This window comes from Phascolarctos cinereus, unplaced genomic scaffold, assembly GCF_003287225.1.
Source record: "Phascolarctos cinereus isolate Bilbo 61053 unplaced genomic scaffold, phaCin_HiC Scaffold_5;HRSCAF=322, whole genome shotgun sequence".
NCBI classification, from domain to species: Eukaryota; Metazoa; Chordata; class Mammalia; order Diprotodontia; family Phascolarctidae; genus Phascolarctos; species Phascolarctos cinereus.
In genome coordinates, this window is record NW_027555958.1 from 366,696,852 (window position 1) to 366,710,623 (window position 13,772).

Consider the following 13,772-nt stretch of genomic DNA (forward strand, 5'->3'; position numbering starts at 1 on the left):
ATTTTCAGAAATATTTCTTTGGCAAAAAACTCCCCTGACCTGTGTTTATAAATTGTTGTATCACATTGGATTTTTCCTCTGCAGTGATAGTTAAAATTCTTATCTTGATAGTACTCTGTGGTTTACAAAAGACTTTCTTTTCAAATATAAATTTTATTTTTGTTATGAACGTAAACATTAACAAATATGAATGTTTAACTATCCAAAGAACAAAAAAAAGATTTTGTGTTATATTAACGTAGGCTATGGACAATTTGTTTTATAATGAAGTATGCATTAAATATAACTTGGTATTTATGAAACTGCCCTGCTAGCCCATGTCCCTCTAGGTTAGATAGGTGGATAAAAATTGATTAAATACTTACTATGCGCCCTGAAAATACAAATATAAGCACAAATGCAAAAAAAAAAAGCCTTTACTCTCAGAAGTGTAAAGATCTGGAGAGTCAGGAATCAAACTGGGAGAAAAGTGAGAGTGGATGGCTGGTGTGTGTATGTTATAGGTATGTATGTGTGTTTGTATGTCTGCAATAATTGTATGTCATACTCTGGACAATATCCGCTTGGTTTTTCTTGTATGATGGTTGGAATGCTTAGGAATGGCTTTGGTTATCTTCCAGGAGCTTCTGCAATGTTCTGGGGATTTATGTAACTAATGCAACAACATTTGTAAGCAAGAGCAGTTGGAGGACCTTACTATCTGTAGGCATTTTCTCTTCAATTTGCATTCTGAATTGAATCTTCCTATGATAGTGGCAAACAACTTTAGTGAGCTTATGCTTCTCCAAATATTTATGATCAGAGAAGGTCATCAAATAATATCTATTGTGTCTTTCAAGTTATGGTGAATACTTTTGATATATTGTTGTTAGACATCTTATTGAAAGAAAGTCTTTGAGGTGTTTTGCTCTAACAGTACTTAAATAATAAATAAATGCTATGGAATTTGGTATTTTCTATATTTTTCAATCAGTTGCATGTATGTGATGGTAAAGATGGGATCTACTATAAAATATTTTTTGCAAAAGCTTGACTATTTCTTACAAATGCCCTCATCATGGATGCCCTTCAAGAGTATGTAAATTATTCTCATAGCGTTTTTATAAATAGATGTGAAAACAGCTATATAGATTAGTAGTTGTTAAGGTGCTTCCATTCATTTATTTTTTTTTAATAAAGAGTCCAAAATTTTTTTCCACACAATTGATATCTTTATCTTTCTTTGGAATCTTGTGAATCAACCCTCCAAATGCCCTCTCAATCATGTTGCCGTCAGCATGGATCTCCTGTGTCTGATCCAGCTGCTTTTCCCATCTTTGTTTTCTTTGGTGCCATTTCTATGCCCTCTATAAACACATCCAGAAATGTTCAAATGAGACTACTGACCTTGATGATAAAAAAAAGTTTGTTGTAGTTGTTACAATTTTTTAACAGATCTTTTCCATTTTCTTCTATTTGTTGTTCTTTCATTTTCATCCATATATTCTCTTGGGATGATTTGATGTAGGTCTCTTGCCAAACTTTATTTAAGCTTGTTTTAAGTGCCATTGCTTCTCTCTGCTATATTAGACAACATTACTCTTAATTGGCCATCATCAGTCCTAAGATTTTACAAATGAGTTTATATTTTCAACCAGTATTTCCATTGGCTGTCATTTTCCCCTGCATGGAAAATAAGTCAACTATTTTCAGAGTAAAGTATTTTTATGCTTTCCCTCTCTTTTAAGGGCAATTGATTTACACCAGTTAAACTTCTTTATGAAATTATTGTCTTTCTATTTCCCTTTTTTGCCCACATCCCATTTTCATCACCAGTAACTTATTTGAATAGGTTAGAGATGATCTTTTTCAATTGCATGCCATTACTTTTTATAATTTTTATTCTTTCTTCTCTTTGTACTAATTTTTGACTTAGATTCTGTGTAGTCTACAGCTATTTAGTATGTCGTTTGCTATTTTTATTCCATACTTATTATTTTCTCCACAATTTTGCTTTGAAGTCACTAAATGTGCAATATATGTTGATTTGATGTTGAGGATGATATTAAGTTCTCCACATAATTTCTCTACCCTTTCATTCTTTGCAAAAGATATTTCATAGATTGCAATTATTTTCATAGTGCTCTCTTTGTACATGCATCATCATGAACATTGAGAGATTAAATGGCGAAATACTCCACAAAATAATATTCCTTGTTGCCTTTGGTTGCACACTAAAACCCAACCCAGTCAACTTCTTTCTTTGTTTCTCCAAGAACCCATGAGCCATCGTTGAATGTAGCTGTCACTTCCTTCTTTAAGTCTGGATTCATTTATAGGAAGTATGATAAAACTGGTATGACTCATTTCCTTTAGAAGTATGTCCACTCCTTGGTCATTGAGCAAGTGTAAAACATTACCTCTTTAGTATGTGAGCATATTGGAGATTATGGGAAAAATAAATAAGGACCATTGGTTTTATGACTGATAGCAAGCTAGGGGTTGTAAATTTTATCTCCTAAGAGAAACATAAGTCACTGGACACCAGGAGGTTCTGATTTGAGCCATTAGAAGTGAAGAAGCAAGCATGAAAGAAGTTAAGAAGATAACAGCATTCATTAAGATGGCAGCAGGAGCTGAGTGAGAAAATACTAGCAGGAACAGTCAGCTGACAGGAAGACTTCAGCTACTATATTTGGAAACCTGGTAATTGGAAGAGAATTGCTTTGTAGATTGGCTGAAGGAAAGATTGGGTAGGCTTTTGATTGGAGATTTGAATTCTCTTGCAGCTATTACCATTCATTGCCAGTAAGGTGTGAGAGAGATATTACCTTTCAGATATATAGTACCTTTCGGATAATACCTGGTCACTCTCTGGTGTGAGAGGAAGAAGTAGAGGGGAGAAGAGGCTTTGTAGCTGCTTGGCTACGAATATAGCTGATTGGATGATACATCTTTTTGCTGAGTGAAGAGATGGCTAGGCTTGTTTGCAAAGAGTGTTCCTATGAGCTCTGCTTTACCATAATAAGGTGTTGGGAGCTGTTTGAATGACACAGAATCTGGTAAAGAGCAGGTTGGGATAGTCCGCATTGCCCAAAGAGCCAACCAGAGAAATTGTACAGTTCTTTGCCATAAAAAATCTGTTTGTCACTATGATAGTATAACACTTTCTCAGAATCTTTTAAGAGATCATTGTGAGGTAAAGGAGCTTATCACTGATTCATTTTAAGAGCTGAGGATAAGCAAATTTTCCTAATAGGAGAGTGGTGAAAACCAGAAGAAGCATAGTGGCTTAACAGAAAAGTGACTTAATGTGAGTCCTGAGGGGACTGAGGTCATTAAGATCTGAATTTTAGAGTTTTGAGTTGTCCCCAAAACATGGGTTTTCCCATCATATGTCCCCTTTCTATATTTCTGTAAATGTGTGCTCACTATCTCCATGGACACTCTGTGTATCAGTGAAATAATATAAATCAAGTTTAAGTGTGGACTGTGAAGTATTATCACTGTACTTTTTTACATATTGAGTGACTATGATGTTATAATTATTCTTATTTTTGCCTTATTGTTAATACATGTTTTATGTATAAGAGTTAATGGTGTCATGGTAACTGATTTTATATAAATGGAATCACATTAGTGGAAGATTATGAGCTAAAATGGTGAATAGTGCAAGTGTATCACACCCTACCTTATAAAATGGTTGCCCCTTGGACTTTGAGAGAGGTTAGATCATAGTGGAATGGTGTTTGGGAAATCAAGACCTGTAAGTATAAGGACAGATTGGAGAACACGAGCCATCCTACTGATGATGACCTTCTTTGTACTTAATTAGACCAGTCCTTGGAAAGCAGACTTAATCTGTTTCTGGGGCTATAGTTAAGTCAACAAATCAGCAAGCATTTACGAAGTGCCTATTATGTGCTAGACACTTTGCCAAGAGCTGGAGATACAAAAAAAAAACCCCAAAAATAAATGCCTGCCCTCAAGGAGTTCATACTCTAATGGTGAAGACAACATGCAAACAACTACATACATACAAGAAATATACTAGGTAAATTGGAAATAAACTAGACGTAAGGCACTAGCATTGAGAGGGGATTAGGAAAAGCCTTTTGCAGAAGCTGGGATTTCAGCTGAGACTTGAGTGAAACCATGGAAGCCGGTAGGCAAAGGTGAGGAGGGAGAGCATTTCGGACCAATGAAAGGGCACAAAATGTCATGTATGGGGAATGGAGAGAGTAAAGCATACCATGACTGGAGAAGTAGGAAGGGCCTTTCACAAAAGGTTGTGAAGGATTTAAAAAGCCAAACAAGATCGTAAGTAGAAGGTGATATCAGCCCTGTGCTATAGGAGAAACAATTTAGATAGTTGAACGGAAGATGGACTGGAATGGGGAGACATTCGAGTCAGAGAGAGCAACCAGTAGTTTAAATATGAGGTGATGAGAGCCTGAAACAGAGGTGTGGTGAGGTCAAAAGAGAGAAGGAGGCTTTGCCAAGATATGTTATCAAGGTGAAATTGGAAGGAGGTGGCAACAAATTGGCTATGGGTAGGGATGTGTGTGTGTGTGTTTGTGTGTGTGTGAGAGAGAGAGAGAGACAGACAGACAGACAGACAGACACACAGAGAGACAGAAACAGAGAGAGACAGAGAGACAGAGACAGAGAGACCTAGAGAGGATCAAAGGTAACACATAGGTTGTGAATTTAGTTGACTGGGAGGATGGTGATATACTCAAAAGTAATAGGAAATCTAGGAAGGAGGGTGATATTTGGGGGGAGGTAGTATATTCAGTTGTGTATCTATTGAGTTTAAAAGAGCTATAGGAAAAAAAAAGCTATAGGATATCCAATTTAAGATGTTCAGTAGGCAGTTGGACATGTGAGTCTGGAAGTTAGGAGAGGTTAGGTCTGGATAAAGAGATCTGATAATCATCAGGATAGGGATGATCATTGAACTCATGGGAGCTGATGAGATCACCAAGTGAGACAGCATAGAAGGAGAAGAAAACAGAGCCCAGGATAGAGCCCAGGGGGCTATTCACTACTGTCATGTGCCCTGGATGAAGAGCCTATGAATGAGACTGAGGAGAGGTCAGAGAGGAAGGAGAACAACCAGGAGATAGAGATATCACAGAAAATCAGAGAGAAGAACATCTAAAAGAAAAGGGATGATGAATAATATCTAAGATTATGGAGAAGTCAGGAAGGATGAGGCTTGAGAATAGGCCATTAGATTTGGTAATTAAGAGAGCGCTGGCAACTTTGGAGAGAGCGGCCCCAGTTAAGTAATAATAGGAACAAGATTGCAGATAGTTAAGAAGTGTGAGGAGAGGAAGTGGATGCATCAATTGTAGACATCCTTCTCAGAGATTTTAGCCTTGAAAGGGAAGAGAGATACAGGAGGATAGTTAGTAGAGATGGACAAATTAAGTGGGGTTTTTTTGAGAGTGGTGGCGGTCGGTATAGGCATGTTTGTAGGTAGTAGGGAAGTAGCTAGTAGATAGGGAGTAATTAAGGAGGAGTGGTATAGTGGGGATAATAGGGGATGATCTACTAGAGAAGATGGGAGGAAATGGGATCACTGGAGCAAGGGGAAGGGCCATCTCTTTGTTTGAGAATGAGGCGAAAAGGAGATAGTAGTCTAAGTTATCTGGGTGATGTGAAATGAGAACATAGGGAAAAGTTAGAACTCTCAGTGAATGGTCTCAATTTTTTTTCAGTGAAATATGAAGCATGGTTCTCAGCTTAGGGGATGGGGAAAGGGGAACCATGGGAGATTTGAAGAGGGATGATAAGGTTGAGAAAAGCTTCTCCAGAGAGTGGAATAGTGAGTTAATTAGTGAGGTATGAAAGAATTACCTTGCTGTATTGAAGTCCCAGTTGAGATTATGTAACATAATCTCTGATGGGCACAGCAGGGTTTCATGACTTTATCTAGCTTTTTTTTTTCAGCAGCTTGTGAGGAGAGGCAAAGTCAGTAGCTGGTGAGAATAAGCCAAGGATGAGGCTTGGCAAGGCAGGAACAGAGATGGGGTATAGGGGCAATGGACTGGAGAGAAGAGAATAGTATAGGGTTAAACTGGTTCACCAGGGGATCAAGATGGGGAAGGGAGGAGAGTGTAGTTAGTGTGTGTATGTGTGTGTGTGTGTGTGTGTGTGTGTGTGTGTGTGTGTGTGTGTATGGTAGCTTGGGACAGAAAGGTGGAGGGACTGAAAGTTATGATGAGGACTAAGGACAGGGTTTGGGAATACAAGGTAAAGGAGAAATAAAATGATTGTGATCAAATAAGAGATTTCAGAGCTCATGCGGCACATCTTTGGGTGATAGAAAGTCAAGGATACTATCTGTGTGACCCTGGGCTAGTCCCTTGACCTCTCTGCTTCATTCTCCTCATCTGTGAAATGATGAGGACTTTGGGGTGGATGACCTCCTTCCAGCTTCAAATCTATGATCCTAGAAAGGCATCCCCAGCGATTAGCGCTGTGACTGGCATATAATAAATAAGTGGTCCATATACACTTGCTGTTTGATAATAGTTCTAGACATGGTCCAGGGCTGCTCATACCAAGGAGATGTGTGTGCCAGCAAACCCCAGAAGACTCATACAAACTGGAGAGAACCCAGTGCTTTTAAGACAGGTACAGATGCAGGCACGTTTTCCTGGGTGGAAGCCAGATAGTCCACTATTTCTGTTTAGTGAGCGCTTGGGTTAAATAACCGCATCAATTCACCAGGAGTAGATGCTACCTAAGCAGCTCCATTCCTGAACACTAGGCTGTAGAAAGGAGGGACTGTATTGGTGACAGACAAAGAGCTGAGTGCAGTGGGTAAAGGGAAGGGAGACAGCAGGGAAAGAGATTGTACCTGTTCTTGGTTGTGGTTTTTTTGTTTGTTTGTTTGTTTGTTTGTTGGCTAGGCAGTGGGGTGAAGTGACTTGCCCAGGGTCACACAGCTAAGTAAGTGTCAAGTGTCTGAAGCTGGATTTGAACTCAGGTCCTCCTGACTCCAGGGCCGGTGCTCTATCTACTGCACCACCTAGCTGCCCCCAGGAAAGAGCTTGATTGAGATTTTTGTTCTGAACCACAAAGACAATGTGGAATAATGGGAAGAATTCTGGATTTGGAGTCAGAAGAGTTGACTCTACCATGTGGATAATAAGCAGGTCATAGGATTTAGAGCTAAAAGCAACTGTAGAGGTCAGAGTGCGGCAGCTTAGTGGTACAGTGGATACAGACCTAGGCCTTGAGTCTGGCAGACCTGAGTTCAAATGCGACCTCAGACACTTACTAGCTAGATGACCCTCAGTACACACTAACCCCTTTGAGACTCAGCTTCTTCATTTGTAAAATGATTATTATTAGGTTAACAATAGTACCTGTCTCTCAGGGTTTTTATGAGGATCAAATGAGATAGTCCTTATAAAGAGTTTAAAAAACTTTAAAGTGCTATGTAACTACATTACATGTTATTACTTAATTGCTCAAGGCCCCAGTGTCCTCATCATAAAATGAGAATCACATAATCAATGATTTTCGGAGAAGGAAAGGACTCTACTTGTCCCCTAATCCATTTCATACCTCCCATGATGGATCTGACAAGTGGTTATTTAGCCTTTGCCTGAAAATCTCCAGTGACTGAGCCAGCTCCATTCTGAGGCGGTATCATCCCCTTTTGGGAAGCTCTTGTTGTTAGGAAGTTTTCCCTGACATTAAGCCTCAATTTCTCTCCTTGTGCCTTGTACTCGCTGGTCTTAGTTCCACCTTATGGGGCCTAATAGAACAGTGGTTTCTCTTCCACACGACAGGCCCTCCAATATTTGAAGATTGTTATTGCATCCTTCCATGTCTTCCTTTCCATACTAAACATTCCCATTTCTTTCAACCTAAGACATTCCATTGTCTTCCTCTGGACATTGTCCAGCCCAACAATATCTTTCCAAAATTGTGGTGCCCAGAACTGAATACAATACTATGAATGAGGTCCTACCAGGGCAGAGTAGAAAGGGCCTCTCACCTCCTTGTAATAAGAGTTTGTGTGATCTTTTTTTCTAGAGTTTCTAGGCAGCTGAAATGATGATCCATGCAAATGAGCTTTTAAACACTATTAAAAACATAATATAGGGGCAGCTAGGTGGCACAGTGGATAGAGCACTGGCCCTGGATTCAGGAGGACCTGAATTCTAATCTGGCCTCAGACACATAACACTCACCAGCTGTGTGACCCTGGGCGAGTCACTTAACCCCATTGCCTAGCCAAAAAGAAAGAAAGAAAGAAAAACCCATAATATATTCTAGTTGTACTTCTAGTTCTGAGAGAGGCAGCATGGCATAAAGAAAGGGCTGGCCTTGGGGTCAGAAGACCTAAGTTCAAGTCTCATCTCTGACATATATTGATTGTCTGACCCTGGGTAAGTTACTTAACCTTTTAACGGACTCTAAGAGAATAAGTTGTAGAAATTAATGCTTATCTACATTGGTAGAGGGAGTTTCTTCATTCAGGATTTTCCTGTACTAATCAAACTATAGGTTCAGTTCCTCTCCTTAGCCTAATTGTAATTAAGATGTCAATAAAAGTTGGAGTAGAAGCTGGGGGACTCAACTTAATTCCCTCCCTCCTGCCCCTGGAGCCCCAGGCTCATTGTCACTGAAGTCCTTTCCTCTGCCAGCCCTTCACTCAGGAGTGAGGCTGCTTAGGTAGATTAAGGGATGAGGCCTTTTAGGTTGCTGCTATCCACAGTCTCCCTCAGTCTTGTCAGTAGCTCTAATCCTTTCTCTAAATCTTGGTTATCTCTAAAGCAAATAGGCCTCCATAAGATATGGGAGCACCCTTATCTGTTGGTCCACCTACACAGAGAGGGGCTCTTTGGGAGGTCTTTTTATGCTTTTGGTTGGGACCCAGATCTTGGAGATTCAGGGATGGCCTACAAGTCCTGGATACTTAAAATTCTGCCCTAAATTCAGAGGTCACTGAATCTTGTCTCTGTCCTGGGGGTATATGGTGTATTTATAGCAAAACAAGGAATTGAAGTCAATGAGGTGGTTTTATATTCTAGAGAGCAAGTCACCTAAATGCTGTGAGGTAAGGGCTTCCAGAAAAATCTCCTTACCCCTTAATTTTGTATCAGGTGCCATGCCTAAAGTTTTACCATTAGAGATTTATTCCTTTGAGTTAAGTAATGTTTGATGCGTTGTGGCCCTCTACTAAGATAATGTGACTCTGAGAATGGTATATTCCAAGTGGTTAACATTCAAGCATGACTCTGTTGCGTGTTTTTCTCTGTGACAAGAAGGTTGGTATAGAATGAGATCATTGTATAATTGGACAGAAGGGACTGAGATATGGAAAAGGCACAAAGAAGAACAAAATTGGTCACTCCATGGTTTTGCTAAGTACTGGTCTTGCAACCCCAAGTTACTTTCCTTACAGGAAATAAAAGAAAGATCAGTGAATAATCTTACTATACTACACTCAGTCTTCTTAGCCAGAGTTTAAATGGAGGATAGAAAGACAATGATCATCTCATTTTATTTTTACCATATGATGGTGAATCAGGTAGGGAAGGTATTATTCACCCCATTTTACAGATGTGGAAACTGAGGATCAGAAAGGTTAAGGAACTTGACCAAAGCACACAACAAACAAGTTGCAATGCTAGGACCCAAATTCAGGTGTTTTGACATTAGTCTACACTGTAGAGTGGTAGGTAAGATAAGCATAATACAAGGGAAGTGAATGGGGCAAAGGAGAGATCAGATAAAGGATCCTAGGAACATTTTGAGGGGAAAGACATGAAAATAAAGTACAAATAACTTTTGATATTAGTCCAGTGCTCCTTTGACCATTTATCCTTTATTTTTAAAAATATTTTTAAAAACTACAAACTTTATAGCTATCAACAAACATGAACATTCCCAAATACAAAGGCAGAAAAAAAGGATTGTCTATAAACCATGAATCAAAAGTGAATAGCTATTTTTAAAAGGTTATATCAATTTTAATAGAATAGTATGTTGGTACTACTTAAACTGGGGCAATATTTAACCTCTTACTCTTCAATGGTCTTTAAGCAAAAGCTGGATGTCCAGGCATTAGATATCCTACACTGGGAATCCTTTAGGAAGGTTGGAAGCTAGGAAGGTTGAATGTAGCATAATAAGATCATTTGCTGGTTTTTTTTGTTTGTTTTTGGTTTTGTTTTGTTTTGTTTTTCTGTAGTTCAGTCACGTCCAAATCTTCATGACCCCATTTTGAGTTTTCCTGGTAAAGATACTAGAGTGTTTTGCTTTCTCCTTTTCCAGCTCATTTTACAGATGAAGAAACTGAGGCTAACAAGCTGAAGTGACTTGCTGGGGGTCACACAGCCAATGAGTATCTGAGGTCAGATTTGAACTCAAGTCTTTCTGACTCCAGGTTCAGTGTTCTATCCACTTCACAACTTAGCTGCCCATTATTATTTATTGATCTTTCTTTTATTTCCTATAAGGAAAGTAATTTTGGGTTACAAGACCAGCACTTAGCAAGTTGGTACTATAAGCACTACCCAGCTTGTCTCTGTTCTATCATGAACTTAACTTGCTTTTCTCTTGTGTATTTTTAGATGTTTAATTAATACTCTCTTCTTCCCTCCCCTCTCCTCTCCTCTCCTCTCTCTCCTCTCCTCTCTTTAATTTACCTTCCCTCCCCTTTCTTCCTTTTCCTTTGCTTTCTCTTCTCCTTTCTTATTTTTTTATTTTTTTCATCACTATCACTATTCCATACATCCCAACACCCTAGTCTCTTAATAAAAGCTCTACCTTCCAACAAATAAATATAATCAAACCAAGTGAATTGGTGTTTTTTTCCCCCTTCAGTTTTAACATCTCTGGTCACACATACATTTTTGGGCAGGCTACTGTTTTATATGATTATGCTAACTTGTTACCAGTAAGGGTTTCAGGCATTTTCAGGGGTCTAGGGGGAAGGAAACCTGAAGTAGTGAGAGAGACTAGTGAAAGTAATGCAAAAAAAAGGAGCGTTAAGGAAGCATTTAAAACGAACAGAACAGAATAAGAGGAGGCTGGGGGGTGTGTGTGGAGCATAGTAATAGCTGACTGCTATTATTTTAAAAATAGCTTATGTTTTATGTAGCACTCTATGAGTTGCAAAGTATTTTTTTTAACCAATGTTGATAAAACAACACTGTTAGGTAGGTGCTATATAATTATAACATTTTATAGACAGAGAAACTAAGGCTGAAAGTGATTAAGTGATATATCCAGGGTCATAAAGCTAGTAAGAGTCTGAGTAGAATTCAAACTCATGTCTTAGTGGCTCAATCCACTATACCACCTAGCTACACAGATAAGCAGACAGCTATAGGAATGAATGTGCTGAATTTAGTACACACTTTAAAAACCAAAAGCTACATGTAATGAGGTTCATAGTTTCATACTCAGTATACTTCGATTCTTTATATATGAAAATATTTATGTTTGTTGGTGTTTGTCAAGTTCAGGATAACAAAAACAGTTTTTTAAAAAATGTCTTGGGGCACCTAGGTTGTGAAGTGGATAGAGCACCAGCCCTGGAGTCAGGAGGACCTGAGTTCAAATCTGGCCTCGGACACTTCATACTTACTAGCTCTGTGACCCCGGGCAAGTCATTTAACCCCATTGTCTATAAAAAAAATGTCTCATCACAGACTTAGGAAATATTAGATTGGAAGGGACCTCAAAAGCCATGTAATCTGCCTGTCTCTGACAAAGGATCCCCTCTGTAGGATACCTGATGCTTGGGCATTAAGATTTTGCTTAAAGACCACTGGGGGAGTAAGGGGTTAAATATTTCCGCAGGTTAAGATAATGAAATCATTTACTGTCTAAAATCTAAGGCTAATTAAAAAACATAGTTTTTGTAAACTTAATATTTAAATATATTATTTTCTCTTGAAACTGTCATCTTCCATGATTTAGAATGAATTAGGAAGGACAAGTACCTGCGCCGTTTTAAAACAGATTATAGATGGCCATTAGGAAGAGGTGCTTATATGTCCCCAGCAGCCTTTGTGGTACTTGTGAGGGCCCACAGATGTAGGAGGCTCTCCTTTTCCAAACTCTGAAGTCATGACTCCTGGTCATGGTATTTTGGGGGGAGGGAGGTACATCTCAGACTTCAGGAATTTGGGCTACTGCCCTTAATACAGAGGGCTAGAAATGAACATGTTACTATGTCACTTAATTAACTCTTCCATTGATTTTTAGGCACCCTCTGTCAAGAGGAAGAAATGGCCGAAATGTAAAACATTTAGCATTCAGGCACAGGAAGAAATGACTAAGACCTAAGAGATTAGAATTGGGCCTACCATTATTTAGTAAGGCAGATGACTTTACTTGATACCTCATTAACAACTTTCCAATGCACTTATCACATGTTGTTTTGTAATAAAATTACCTGAGTTGGTGTCTTATGTTCATGCTGGAATATGAACTCCATGAGGGCAGGGACTGTGACTTAGTTAAACTTTGTATCCTCTGAAGTGGCCAGCATAATGCTATGTATACAGTCGGTGCCTAATGAATACTTCAGAATTTAATTGGATGAAGTTCATAAAATAGTGAGTTTCCTAGAGGAAGAAAACAGTGAAATGGAAAGATCACTGAATTTTGAGTCAAAGGGTCAGAGGGCTTGAACCTGTGTGACTGTGAGCACATTATAGAATTTATATCTGGTAGAGGTATTAGATAATCATGTAATCCAATGAAACTGAAGCCTAGAGAGGGGAACTGAGGTAATAGCTTAATGGCAAGAACACCAGGGTCCAGAACACAAGTTTGAATCTTGACTCATCCACTTTCTATTTGTGTGGCCTTAAATAAGGCCCCTCTCTGGGCCTTGGCTTCTTTATCCATAAAATAACTGTTGTACTATTTGATCTCTCAGATCACTTCAGTCTCTAAGTCCTGCAATCACTGCTCATTCCTCTGGCTGCCAATTCAAAAAGGAAGTTTATGTTAAATAAAAGCAAATGAAAGAGAGGGAATAAGTATTTATATAGCACCTACTCTGTGCCTTTTACAACATTTATCTCATTCAATCCTCATGACGGCCCTGTGAGGGAGGTGCTATTATTATATCCTTTTTTACAGTTGAGGAAATGGAGGCAAACAGAGGTCAGATATAAATTCAGGTTCCTCTAATTTCCAAGCCCTCTACTCTATTCACTTCACTGCCAGCTTTCTTCAAATGACAAATGGAAGGAGAGGCAGTTTTTTCCCCCTGAAGCCAAACCACGAATGCTTACTACTCTGGGAAGTTTGGCTAGAGGAGACTACTCCAAACCCATTTATGAAAGTCTGGAGTAGCTCTTCAGACTTTAAATTTGCCAGAATAGAAGTCACAAATGCTTTTGGTTCTTCTGGAACAGTTTACAAAAGAACAGTTAACATTTCTTCTATTACCCTTTCTGGGTTTCCAAGACATTTCCTTATTACAACCCCTTGAGGGAGGCAGTGTGTTGTGTGCAATTAGCCTCATCTTACAGATGAAGAAACTAAGGCTCTGAGATGAAATAAATGACTTAGCCAAGGTCACATAACTTGGAAGTGTCAGAGCTGAACTTGTGGCTTCTGTGTCTCAAATCCATCTGTGTCTCAATGTCCCTTTTCTATTCTACCATGCCTCCTATCCTAGGCTGCCTCTTTTTAATTCTATGATTTTAGCAAGTGGGTGAAATGTGGTCATGTTTACGTCTTCCTTTGAATCATCTGGAACTAGAAACTGTGGGGAGAAAATTATAACAGCAGTTTGA